Source organism: Danio rerio, chromosome 2 (assembly GCF_052040795.2).
Source record: "Danio rerio strain M-AB ecotype USA chromosome 2, GRCz13ab, whole genome shotgun sequence".
Taxonomy (NCBI): Eukaryota; Metazoa; Chordata; class Actinopteri; order Cypriniformes; family Danionidae; genus Danio; species Danio rerio.
The window spans coordinates 47,598,640-47,613,457 of NC_141022.1; the positions used below are offsets into that span (position 1 = coordinate 47,598,640).

A 14,818-nucleotide genomic window follows, 5' to 3' on the forward strand; every position below is an offset into this window, starting at 1 on the left:
GCCGCTTGTTTACAACCAATTGTTTTAAAACATTTAGTTAATCAAATGATTCAGTTATTTTTTTGTGTTTTAATATACAAATATATTTTCTTTTATGGAGGTTTCAAGTTGTACATTTTACCTGTACAAAAAATGTTACTTTAAGAAATGCATCTGATATTTATTCATCTTTGTGAATGCTAAATAATAAGAATACTACTGGTAATTCTTAGTTCTCAGCTCAATTAAATTATGAACATTTGATTTTTAATATTGTATTTAGTAAATGTTGAAATTAACATCACCAGATTAATAAAGGGTTTACAATTTTTTGTATTTGTTGGTTTATGATAACTAATATTCATTCATTTTCTTGTCGGCTTAGTCCCTTTATTAATCCGGGGTCGCCACAGCGGAATGAACTGGTAACTTATCCAGCAAGTTTTTACGCAGCGGATGTCCTTCCAGCCGCAACCCATCTCTGGGAATCATCCACACACACATTCCCACACACACTCATACACTACGGTCGAACCAGCGACCCAGCGACCTTCTTGCTGTGAGGCGACAGCACTACCTACTGCGCCACTGCCTCGCCCCATAACTAATATAGATAACTATATTTAAGTACCAAATTTTAATAAAAGCTATGATTATAATGTATTCCTCAAGTTTTTTCTTAAGGAAATAAAAAATGAACAGCAAATTTCTCAGAAGTAATATGAAAAACATGTATTGTTTCAAAAGTGTTTTAAATACACTACACAGGTGTTATGCTAAAAGAAATGAATAATTATTCATTTTAAATAGTCATTTATCATAGTTTCTACAAAAATACGAAATGGCAAATCTGTTTTCAACAGTGACACTAAATGAACACATTAAAAGGAAAGTAATAATCCTAAAAAATAAGCTTTGCCAACACAGAGATAAATAATATAATATATTACAATAGAAATCAGATTCCCTATTCTCACTATTGTTGTTTTCACATTATTTTTGAACAAATAAATGTAGCTTTAACATAAAAAAATAATTCTAATTACATAACAAACATAAACGACTTTAAATACAACAAAATAAATGAATAAATAAATAAATAAATAAAATCACATCCACTAGACATTTGAACGATTCACAGACTCAAGTAAATGCTTGTTTTAAGCTGAATGCTGTACATTAGTAGGTCATTCAGAGGGTTTGTCGACATGACCCTTCTCAACCCCCCACTCGATGCCAGCTGTTGACCTATTACTGGCTCACCGCAACACACACACACACACACACACACACACACACACACACACACACACACACACACACACACACACACACACACACACTTACTTACTCTTTTGCCCCATAACTGCCCCCCTGGGTGTTTACGCCCTCACCCTTATGTCATTAGTCCTGTTTTTTCATCCTTTTCTTTTCTTTTTCCACTTCATATGCAGCCTTTCTGAGTAACTTTGAAAATAACTGCACACCAATAAATAATTAATGTAATTTCCATGTCAAAATAAACACATTACATGGTAATATTTAATATTAATGACCCTGGAGCAATATATTTGCTATACACCTTCATTATTATCACACTGAACACACACAAATTGTCACTTGCTTGATTGAATTACACATCATGTCGATATCAAAAGTGCCCATTAAGATATTGGAAAGTCTCCTAGAAAGCATAATCTGATATGAATATTTACATTAACAGCAAGTATTAGAGAACATAAATCCTCCACTGTACAGCAGACAAAGACTTCATTAAACCACTGTAAAGCCAACATTGTTTTTCCAAAGACTTATTCATTGTCTTTCCCGCTCTTTTTCAGAGTTGTTGTCGGTTGTGCTGCCCTCCTCTCTCTGCCTGTCAAACATTGTTAGTTCACTGTCTCGCCCCCCAGAGAGAGACACTGCGCAGGGGGCAAGAAGGGACAAAATGACCCCAGACAGAAAGAGAGAGAAAGAATGGCTACGTCTTAAAACACTGAGCTGCTTATCAAGACAAGTGTTCTTAAATACACTAGCTAGATAGGCAGCTTGCTTCGTTTACTTTGATACTAGAAACTTAAATACTTAAATACTAGAAAAAGTACAGTGGGCTTTTTGTTGTTGTTGTTGTTTTTTGTATAAATAAGTTCTTGACATAAACATGTAAAGTGTATTAGTTTCCATTAAAATGTCAGAATTTTCTATCATGCATGTATTAGAATATAATGAATTTTACTGTGAGTCAAGGGTTGGTAGGCTTTCACATAGTTTTTAAAATCAATAACATCAGCAAAACCTTACTGTGGATACTAAAAGATAACAGATAACTATTATTTCCTAAAGATACAGTGCTCAGCATATATGAGTACACCCCATTTTGAAAATTAATAATTGTATTTATTTCTCATTGAATATGGGTCATATAAATTTGTGCATTTGAACAAAACAGATTTATTAACAGATATATTTATTAAAATAATATTTTAGTCACAGAACATTAATCTTAATGCACATTGTTGCAACAAAAAAAAAATCTAAAATATATAAATATTGTCTATATTTTTTGTTTCTCTTGATTTTTGCCAGATTTGGCTTCAGTACTGCCTAATCTGATGCATATGCACAAATATAATATTGTAAAGCTTCTTATTCACCTTATTCTTCGCCGACAAGTGGACGCAGCAATTTGAATCTTTTTGGCTCGAGACTTCCGGTCTCATTCACTTCCATTCATTTTTAGACATTAAAAACTGCTTGTTTCACTGTTTGATGTTGCAAACTGATATTTTATTATTGTATCATTCTACTTGGTCTGTATAGTCATGCAAACATTTGTTTGTAGAGAAAGTAGTTTGATCGTTTTCTGGCGTTTATTATTCCTAGTCATTTCTCCCATAGGCGACTGAATCAGAAGTTCTAAAACAATCGCGAAAACAGGTGCACTTCCGCATTTTAGAATGAGGTCAATAGAAAATATTAATTCAAATGAGAGATTTGTGTAGGGTGTACTTATATATGCTCAGCCCTGTAACTATACTTTGCAGATTAATTAACTAGCGATTAATTGTTTTACTTAAAAAATTAAGCAGCTAATTTTGTTTACTCAATTTGTACTGCATATCTTTGGATTGTGGGGGAAACCGAAGCACTCAGAGGAAATCCATGCCAACACAGTGAGAACATAAAAATGCCAACTGACCCAGCCAGGACTCGAAACATCAACCTTCTTGCTGTGAGGTGACAGTGCTAACCACTGCGCCACCCTGGATAACAGGTATAAGATTGCATTTTTGAACTGAGATTTGTGATTGTACATTATCAGAAAGTTTAATAGATATATTCTCCATTGATGTACAGCATGTTAATATAGGGCAATATTTAGCTGAAATAAAACAGAAAATCTAAAATCTGAGGAAAATTGCTTTTAAAGTTGTTTTAATTAAGTTCTTACAAAAAAGTTATTTTAAATAACTTTTAATTTCCTACGAAATGAAGTTCTTACAAAAAGTACAATGTACAAAATGTCTTCATAGAAAATGTCTGTACTAATATTCTAATGATTTTTAGCATTAAAATCTATCATTTTGACACATTTTTGTAACATAGGACTGGTTTTGTGATCCAAGGTCACAAATGTGCTTCACATGCATATGATGTTCAGAAAAGTTTGCCTTGAACATTTGATTATTCATTCATTATGTTCATGGCTCAACAGGTCCATTTTTAAATATTTCAATGTCCAAAAAAAGCCAAAAAACTGCAGTCTACATTCAAACCTGTCTATGATGCTCAAAACTGCTGTCTAGGTAGGCAGCTCTCTCAAGGTAATTTGAAGCATTCAGACACGCTTATGATGCCCAGAAGTGCTGTCTGCATTTATCATGCAGTCATGATGCTTTTTAAGTAGACCGGATTTCTTTTTAACATTCAGATACCCAAAAATGCATTAGGTCCCCAAAATACTGTCTGCATTCAAACATGCATAAAATGCCCTGGAAATGCGTTATAGGTAGGTAGCTGCTTTCATTTAGCATTCTATAATGCCCAAAAGTGCTGTCTAGGTAGGTTTCTCTCTCAAGGAAAATTTAAGCAATCAAACACACTTGTGGTGCCCATAAGTGCTGTAGGCATTTAATCATACAGTCATAATGCTAAGCAGAGTTGTTGTTTTTTCAAGGAAACTTAAATCATTAATTACTCCTCCACATTTTTCAAACCCCTTTATCTTTAGAACACAAATTAAGATATTTTGTAAAATCTAAAAGCTCTCTCATTATCTCAGTATTTTAAAACTACTTTTTTAAAGCTGCTTTTGTACGCCCATAAAGCAAGAATAACATTATTCTTCAGTTTCTTCTCCTCAGTGTCAGTATAGGGGGCATGGCCATAAGAGAGTTGTCATTCTGCTGATATATTCCTCGGATACGCCTGTGCTTTGGTTTATAGACAGGAAGTTGTACGCAGGAATCTGTGATATAACATTGCACAGTGCTCATAAACATGTGCCCTATACTGACACTAAGGAGAAGAAACTCTTGATTAAGTTTTATTTTTGATTTATGTGCACACAAAATTATTCTCATAGCTTCATAACAATCTGATTGAACCACTAAGAGCATGTGATCTGTTTGAGGATGTTTATTGGTACAATTTTTGTCGGGACCATTGCTGAATATGGAGGATGAGGGAGCTCTCAGAATACATCTAAAATATCTTAATTAGTGTTCTAAATATAAACAAAGGTCTCTGGAGATTGGAACAACATGAGGGTGTGTAATTAATAACATCATTTTCCAAAACACTTTCTGTGTTCAAGCAAAGATATAATGCCCATAAAATGTTGTCTATCTAGTAGGGCTGCACAATATATGGATTCAGCATCGATATTGCAATGTGTGTGTCTGCAGTTATCACATCGCTGGAAATACAATGTTGACTTTATATGTTGATATTTTATTTGAGTAAGAGCCATAATTTCGAAAACATGAGATTTGTGGAGTTTTATCATCTGTGTGTGTTTTTAAAACCTGTGACTTTGCATTTAGGCACAAATAATTGTACCTTTTGTAAGTTTAATAAAGATTTATTTTAACTATATTATTATTTTAACTATTTGAAATGGAGATAATACAGTGTTTTAAATATGATTGTTCAATTTCTGTACTTGAATACTGTTTGGCTCCCCAGAAAACCGTAAAGCACAGCATTTTTTTTTCTTTGTTTAGTTTTTTTTATGCTTTTAAATTGTTTATTATATTTTATGCATAATTCACACCCTGAATAATCCGAAATCGGTCTAAATTAATGAGTTCTTTCCAAATAAATATATTCCAGTTATCTGATGAATATAGCAGAAAAACTAAATATTGCAATGTCAATTTTTTTTCCAAAATCAAGCAGCCCTACTAAGCAAGGCAAGTTTATTTATATAGCGCATTTCATACACAATGGTAATTCAAAGTACTTTTTATATAAACAGTAATAAAAGACACAAGAAAACAAAAAATATTTTAAAAATAAAAAAGATTAAAACAGATTTGTTGAACGTAGCACAGTGCTCATACAGTAAAGGCACGGCTAAACAGATGTATTTCAGTCTTGATTTGAATGTGTCTAATGTTGGAGCACATCTGATCATTTCTGGAAGCTGATTCCTGCAGTGAGGAGCGTAGTAGCTGAATGTGGATTCACCCTGCTTTGACTGAACTCTAGTAATTTCTAGTTTACTTGATCCTAATGGTCTCAGTCATCTATTGGGTTTGTATTCAGTGAGCATACCTGTAATGTATTGAGGTCCTAGACCATTTAGTGATTTATAGACAAGTAATAATACTTTAAAACCTATTCTGAATGTGACTGTGAGCCAGTGTAAAGACTTGGGGACAGCTGTGATGTGCTCTGATTTTCTGGTTCTGGTCAGAATCCTGGCCGCAGCGTTCTGGATGAGCTGTAACTGTCTGAGACTGTCTTTTTGGAATGGCCATTGAGGAGTCCGATACAGTAATCCACCCTGCTGCTGATTAAAGCATAAACAAGTTTCTCACTGCAAACAAAGCATCTAATTGCAATGTTTTTGAGATGATAGTATGCTGATTTAGTTATTGCTTTGACATGACTATTAAAGTTCAGATCTGATTCCAGAGTCCCACCAATATTCTTGACCTTACTTTTTGTTGTTTGACCCTTAAAGCCAAGGTACATATTTACCTTGAGAACCTCATCTCTGTTCCCAAATACAATGACTTCATCTACTAGCTAGATGGCTCACTATGCTTTTATACTTACAGTTTCCATTTAAACTTGCTATGATGCCCAAACGTGCTGTCTATGTGGGCAGCTCACTAGATTATTATCAACCATTCAGTGACGCCTACAATCTCTAAACATGGGCTCTACATTTGAACACGCCTATGATTTCCAAAAAATGCTGCCTAGGCAGCTCACTTGTTTTTGAGACGCAGCCAATGAAAAAGAGCACTTAGTGCTTTGGCAGGTATTGAGTGAATTGCAGCCAATAAAGCACTTTGAGAAATAAGAAGTCAATTACAAGGAGGAGGAGATTTGAGATCTCTTTATCAAGTAAACAGACACATGGTGACCTCAGCCACCACAACGCCACCATAAACATACTCACACAACTAACAAACACGGCAGTTTAGACTGAACTTCCAGCACTTTCTCGCTCACTATCAGTCCATCTCTCTTTCTCTCTCTCCCATACACACACTGACAGACGCCAGGAGCCTCGGAGAGTCTTGTGATGGATAGAAGCAAAGAGAGAAGAGAACAGGGTCCTGAGGGAGAAAGAGAGATATAGAGACAGATAGAAGAGGTGGAGGAAGAGAGGTGGGGGTGTGGGGAAGATAAACCATAAATTAAATCATTTCAGAACAAAGGAGAAAGGTTGCTATGCGACCAGACAGAGGAGGTTACCAGGGGCAACCGCTATGACCTGAAGCTTGACCCTAAAGACTAAGCAACCTGAACCCACACAGACGCAAAACAACCTGAGAGCTGTTTGTTGATTTGAGCTTTCCTTCATTTTAATGAAACAGCGGAAAAGAGGAAAAGTAAAAAAACACAAAGTCAAGAAAGAATCTATGGGAGTGGCCACTTTGAAAAGTACTGCTTGTGTGTGAGTGTGTGTTTACTTACAGTAGCTATACATCAGGGACAAAACAACCAACAGACACTATAGCTAAATTTGACAGAAGCTGCCATTGGGAATATCCTCATAGGTCCTCCCATAAACATGTCTCCATTGTAACACGTATAATCATATCAACAAGACAAGACGTGGGCAAAGCAACTGGGATAAAAGATCTGTTCAGCTCTCTGTTATCATCAGTTATCATCAAATGTGATCAAGAAAGAGTTTTACAACTTTTAAACGTTTTTAAAAAAGTCCATTTTACCTTTTGTCTTTATTTTATCACCACAGCCACATGTCAGTATAATATTAATAAAAAGTTGCTCCAATCCCAGTTTGTGGACATTAAATCAGGCTTGTTTTGTATATTAACACAACGAAGTGGTGGATTTAGGCATGGGCAATTGCCCAAGGCGACATCTTGCTAGGGGCGGCATAGAGAACCGTTGGTAAAGTTCTTACTGTGGTATTTCTCACAGACGTTACGTGAGATCTGCTTCCTTCATGTCTGTCACTGTGCTGTTTATCTGACGCAAACAGAGATTGAGGCATACTCTGACAGGCACGGGGGAATGGTGGGCAGAGAGAACTAGCATTAAAGACACAGGCAACAAAAACAGGTACACAGGTGTTCACAGAAGAATATTCCAATATACTAAAGGTATAATAATTAATCTGATGGGTATTTTGAGCTGAAACTTTACAGACACATTCTAGAGACACAAAAACGTACCTTAAACCTTAAAAAAGGGATAAAATAGGTGCCCTTTAAATAAATACACACCAATAATCTGATTCTCTGCACATATTTATAACATAACATTGCTTTGCGTTTCTGACTCTGCTGTTTCATAATAAGAAAAGAGTTTATGCTCTGATGCAAGCCTTAAATAATCTTTTATTTGAGCCTATTAGGTTACAGAAAAAGGCAATATAATAAAATAAAATGAAGTCCCTTTCGTTTACAACCATATAATCAGTGGCTTATTAAAAACAGACATCGCTGTGTTGTTATGTAATATAAAAGTCTTTTGTAATTGCATTTCCAGCAAAAACAACTGGATAGTGATGTATACTATTACTGCGATGTAAAATTACTCATACTGCGATATTAGCTGGAATACCACCTACACCAATCAGCATTAAATAAAAACAACACCGGTCTGCAATATATCTTCATTTAGCTTGATAATTGTCGTGTTTCAAAGTTTGTAGATGATAGAAAACTTGGAAGACGAGAAATAACATCAACCTCTCTCTCTCTTTCTCTCTCTCCTTCTGTCTCTCTCCACATTGGATTCAGAGTTATTTTGTTCTCAGAGAACTGAAGTATGATGGGAATTATTTCGGACGGCAGCACAAAGACTCCCTCTGCTCTCAACCGAACCCACACACACACAATAGACCAAAGCAGAGTTCACTGTAAGCAGCCCCTCTCTCATAATTACCACACACACATACACACACACACACACACTTCACGAACGACTGCACGTACGTGTCAAAGTGGACAAAGACTCAAATGTAGAGTTCACAGCAACACAAACACTCTCTCATCCCACATAACAGTCTGCACACTTGCACTAACACACACACACACACACACACAAACACACAGCACAGCATTGGACAGTAGCCTTGGCTTTCTGCACGATTAATCATTTAAAGATCACAATCTAGATTCAAACACTTTTCAAACACTAGAAATCTTGTTCCTAAATGACAGCACTTCAGCTATGTGTATTAAACCTTTGACAAGAATAGTCACAGTAGATGTTCAGATCTGTGTTTGACCCAGACAGAGCCATTTTATTAAAACAGTTTTTCATTTTTTTTATGCGTACAGTATCGTTATTTGTGTGTTAATTTAGTTTTAATTTGAAAGTTAATTTATCGCAGAAGAACTACAATAAAATATAAGGAAGTAAATATGTATTAAAATATACTATATGTACTATAACATTCCTAAACTATAAATGCTTATTTTGTTTTTCCAGTATTTAAGGTGTAATATAATATAAATGGAAAAGATCCGCACCGTAAGTTCAGTTAAAAACATTGCATACTGTGAATGCAAATTACTCAATCAGATAATTGGAACGTTTCTAAACATATAGTAATGTAACATCTGGCTTAGTTTCCTGTATAATTTAAAGCATTAGTTGATCATTTGTTTCCTTGAGAAAAACATGCAATGTTCTGTACCTGATATACATTCAAATGAATCAATTTTGAGTCCAATTAAATGCAGAATAAAATCTAAAACTTTCTCAACATAGGCTCATTTTGAAAACCTACCCCTTTATACATTTCTGGAGATTGCAAATTATGTAGCCAGAGCTACGTATGGCTGCTTTTCATCTTTAAAACGAATGCTACGGGGTGGTGTGATGCTGTTCCTTTTCTCACTTACCAGCTGACCGCTTAACTCCACATGGGCAGCTTTCCAGCTTTTACCAGTTTGTCCGGTAGCTCAACATGTACGTTGGCAGACTTAAGACGTAGAGCGGAGTACTCTGCAAAATGGGGTTCGAGTCCAAAGAAGAATGGTTCCAGAAAGCGAGTAAGACAAAAACAAAGCCCAATAAATAAACTAAAGAAGTAAATAACACTGTGAGAATGTGGTAAAATTTGAAAGCATGACAAAAATGACCAACATTTTTTTTTCAGGATTGCTTTGTAAAACACTGCGGTTGAGTTTAGGGAAGTGGTTGGGAGGGTGAATTTGTGCTTTTTAAAACACTGTTGGTTAGGTTTAGGGAAGGGGGAGGGTGGGGTAATCGGTTGGTTGGTCAGTCAGTAAGTTATTCAGTCAAAAGCGGTCTTTGGTGGATTAAGATGAGAAAAGCAGGTGCAAATGGCAATCGCGAGAGAAATTTGACATCTGAAGAGCAAATACAACGGCCTCTGGTGGACTCGCGAAAACTTAAACTGCAAAAAAGTAGCTCCTAGGACATATTTGGTGCTCTCCAGAAATGTATATAGTGGTACATAATCAGAATGAGCCTAGGTTGAACTTCTGAATAGATGCTGAATCGTGACGTTTGTGTCAGTGCACTGCCCACATTAAAAACACAACTTCAGCAGCTAGACTATTGATGATAACTTCTGAGGAAAAGAAGTCAACAGATTAATATGTGAAATGACTGACAATTAGTTGATTACTTGTTTTAATAATAGTTTGAATAATAAATTATCAAAACAGTAATTTTGTGCAGCCCAAGCAAACATTTTTAAAAATGTTTTTGTCACTGAATCATTCGTTTAAGTCAGCAGTGTCCGGTGTCTTGCAGATTTCAGCTCCAACTTGCCTCAACACACCTGCAAGGATGTTTCTAGAAAGCCTAGTAAGAGCTTGATTAGCTCCCCTGGTGTGTCTGATTGAGGTAAGAACTAAACTTTGCAGGACTCCGGCCCTCCAGGACCGAGTTTGGAGTTTGGACATGCCTGGTTTAAGTGATTCATCCACAAATGCTGATTTATCCAGCATTGAAGTCTTTATGGGCGAGTTGTTGAAACATTAATTTAATTGGATTAAGTGATTTGCTTGTCTTATTTACAACTTAGAATAAGTATAATAACTAAATATTTTATTCTGAATAATTAAAGTCTATTTAATAATTTGTGAAATAATGGACAATTAGTTGATTAATTGTTCTAATAATTGTTTGATTAATTAAATATCAAAATAGTAGTTTGACGCAGCCCAATCAAATGATTTTAAACATGTATCTGTCACTAAATCATTAGTATATGTGAGTTATCCATAAATGCTGATTCACCCAGCAATGAAGACTTTATAGGTTAGTAAAATTGATTTGCGCTGAGGTTTGTGGCTGATGAGGCATAACTCTTTCAGGGTAATATGCACTCGATATATTTGCCAACTACCGATTGTGTTTCATATATCATATTAGCATTCTTTCTAAACACATAGCAGGTACATATTGGGCCAAGGAAGAATTTAAAATGTATAGCGATTCAATATGCCTACCAAAAACCCCAAGATGGACGCTATAGACAGACATAACAAGTGACACAGCACCACGGCGGATGCGCTCTCTCTCTCTCTCTCTCTCTCTCTCTCTCTCTCTCTCTCTCTCTCTCTCATTGCTCCTACCTTTACTTGTAAATTAAGTCTTGAAATGACCTGAATTACTTTGTAATGATTGATTTATCTTCTTTCCTGTCCTTTGAGACAAGCCCTTTAACTCCCACATTGGGCGCCTATTATTTATTCACGTTTGGATTAAAAGTCCAATTCAATTTTAAGAAATATTTTCAGACTCCTATTGAACTTTACTGCGTAGAAGAAGAGCAACCACTGAACATAAATAACTGTGAGCTCACGTGTGCCCTCTTCGTTACGGCAGAGCTACTGCTTGCCTCACCTCATGTCTTCTCACTGCAGCTTTATGTCAGATTCTAACACTGAATAAGTGATGGAGATTAGTGACATACATTACCTGTCATATGCAAAGTGAGGAGATATATTAAAAAATGTCTACAATGTATAAAAACATTTTAATAAAGCCTTACATTGGTAGCATACACTGAGAGAGCAAAATGCACGCGCTGACCCCAGTGTGCAGGGGATTGCGCAGTCTGACTGAGGCACAGCTCGGTGCTGCCTCACCTCACTTTCTACGCTGTAATTAAACAGAAAATAAGCAAAATACATCAATTTGATTATAAAAAGGGTTGAAATCATTTGAATAATATCAAAATTGCATTCATAGCACAGATTAGTAGACATATATTTATTTTATCATTAGTATACATCTTATGACGGCAGGTGAGGATGATGACAGCACGAGCCTGGTGAGTTGTTGATTTAATTGGATTAAGTGATTTTCTTGTTTTATTTACAACTAAATATTTTATCCTGAATAATCAACGATTACATATTAATCTGTGACATAATGGACAATTAATTGATTAATTGTTCTAATAACTGTTTGATTAATAAATTATTAAAATCTCGAATCATGAATCATTCGTTCAAGTGATTCATTCACAAATGCTGATTCATCCAGTAATCAAACAAGTGAAGACTTTATGGGTGAGCTGTTGGGAGAATCGGATTTTTCAGTTTTTCCAAATCAATGAATTGTCTTCTCAGAGATTTGAGGACAATTATAACCTGTATGTAAACACAAACATATCTGCATTCTCAATCTATGCAGAAATTGCACACACAAAAATCTCTAAACACACACAAAGAACATAAACCCACACTCAAGTCAGCATGAAATATTCAGCACACTGCATTGTGAGGACCACAGTTCACTGGATCAGACTTTAAATGGAGGAATTCGCTGCTCTCTCTCTCTCTTTCTTATTTCCCCTCTTTTTGAACAGCTCTCCACTGTTTCTCCCCTTCAGTTCTACACTTTAGTCTTTTATACTCTGTGCATGCAACTCGCCTCTTCTGCTCTCCCCTTCCCTCAGTTCTGTCACTATACATCCTTTCTTCTCCACCGTCTCCCTCCCATTTCTCTCCTCCGTTCTTTCTCTCTCTCCTTCCCCAGAGTCTGACAGCAGGAGACTATTACACTCACAGACGGAATCTCTCTCCTCCAATTTCTCTCTGTCTGTCCGCCGTCTTCCCTCTCTCTCTTTCACTCGCTCTCCCTCCTGTGCATTCGCCGTCCTATTCCCTCCCACTCGTTCGGCTCCATCCCTCCTTCTCTTTCGCTCTGTCTTTTCCTGAGTGGATGTAATTGGTATCTATAGGACACTCCCTGAGAGGGAAAGAGAGAGAGAACTGACATAGACTGCGGAATGAAAAAACAGACAGCACAATACGCCAGAGCAAACATCGCCGCGCTGCAACGGAGCAATCAAGACCAACACAACAGATCAGGGCCATCAACAACAGAACGGAGCAAACAAACGCCGCGCCGACGACATCGCTCCGGAGCAAACAAGCACAAAAACAATACATGCAAGAGAACAAACAAAAAGCTTCGGAGCAAACAAACATACTCAAAAAAAAAAAAAAAAAAAAGAGTGTCACATCTGATTAGTGAGATCAACAACAGTGCAAAGAAACATCCTGAAGGAGACTTGTGGTGCTAGAACATGATCTCATGCTTGGTGGTTCGAAAAATGCATTATTATTCACATTGTTTACATTATTACAATAGCTTTCTACTCAGCCTTGCACAAACGGCACAATTAGTCCTGTGTTTAATGAAGGCCAGCCTTCCAGAAAAACAAAATGCACAGTGATTGGTTGGCTGTCCAAGTGTGCTGTGATTGAGGAACAGCTCAGATGATGTGTCAGTACTGCCACGCCCTTTGCCAAAGCAGCAAGTTCCATCGGCTCCAGTATAGTTACTGATGGCGACAATATTACCATATCAATAACGTACCCCTGAAAACGTACCACTATATACATTTCTGGAGAGCTCCAAATTTGTCCCAGTAGCTATGTTTTTTTTTTTGTTTTTGTTTTTTGCTGTTTTTGCGAATCCACCAAAGGCCGCTGTGTATGCTTTTTCAGATCTAAAATTTCTCTTGTGAGTGCTATTCGTGTCTGCAGTTCTCACGTAAATCTACCAGAGGCCGCTGTTGACTGACTGACTAATCAACTTACCCATCCTTATCCTTCCCTAAACCCAACCGATAGTGTTTTAAAAAGCACCATTTGACCAGCGCCCACACACTTCCCTAAACCCAACTGACAGCGTTTTCAAAACCAATCCAGAAAAAGAAAAGGCCAAACCTGATTTTTGCCACATTTTCAGATTTTACCACATTCCCACCCGGTTATTTACTTGTTTATTATTGTTTTTGGCTTTTGTTTTTGTCTTAGCTGCTTTCGGGAACCGTTCATCACCAGACCCGAACCCCGTCATTGTGGTCAACTTCACGTCTCAAGTTTATCTATGTACACAGCAAGCCACTGGACAAACTGTTAAGAGCGGAAAAGCTGTCCACACGGATGTATGTGGTCAGCTGGTAAGCACGACAAGGAACGGCATCATCCCGCCCCATAGCGTTCATTTTAAAAACAAAATGCAGCCATACATTCCTCTGGCTACAAAATTTGAGGCTACATATCATAATTGGCTCCTCTCCACCAATCAGCTGATGTGTGGTGTGCGGTCTGGCGCAATATGGCTGCTGTCGCATCATCCAGGTGAATGCTGCACACTGGTGGTGGATAAGGCGATTCCTCCCAATGTGTAAAGCGCTTTGAGAGTCCAGAAAAGCTCTATATAAAGGTAAGGAATTATTATTATAAATATTATCCCTAGTAAAAGTGTTTCAGGAGTTATTTTAATTTTCTTCTGGTGGCCTTCTTTGTGAAATCTTAAACACCTGAACCCAATGCTGTAGTCCGAATGAGTTGTTGTAGTTCTTGAAACTGAAGGGACTTTAAGTTTTTGTTCCCAAAATTACACACTAAACATTGACTAATTATCCAAAAGTGAAAAAGCAGAACAGGACCCCATTAAACAGTGTTGAGCATCAATTTTCATAACTAGGCTTAATAAAAAAATTACTACTATCGACTTATCTTGCATATGCACATGAATATTTAATATTTGGTCAACCAGTATATTGCCCATTACGTCTGCACAATAACGACTGTCATCACCATTTTCGCTGATCAAGCTGCCTCTTTTATTTTGAACTAAAAGATAACGTACATTTTAACTCTATTTTTAAATCAATGTT

The 14,818-nt window shown here is 36.6% G+C and overlaps 1 protein-coding gene across 11 annotated transcripts in view; it reads right to left on the reverse strand.

The window, feature by feature from the left end:
* cadm3 (cell adhesion molecule 3) overlaps positions 1-14,818 on the reverse strand; it is a 139,739-nt gene that overhangs the window by 66,262 nt on the left and 58,659 nt on the right. For 3 of the 11 annotated variants that reach the window (XM_087240046.1, XM_087240045.1, XM_087240044.1), the window contains exon 3: positions 12,691-12,873. The gene's annotated coding sequence lies outside the window, so the exon portion shown is untranslated. 11 annotated transcript variants of the gene reach the window in all.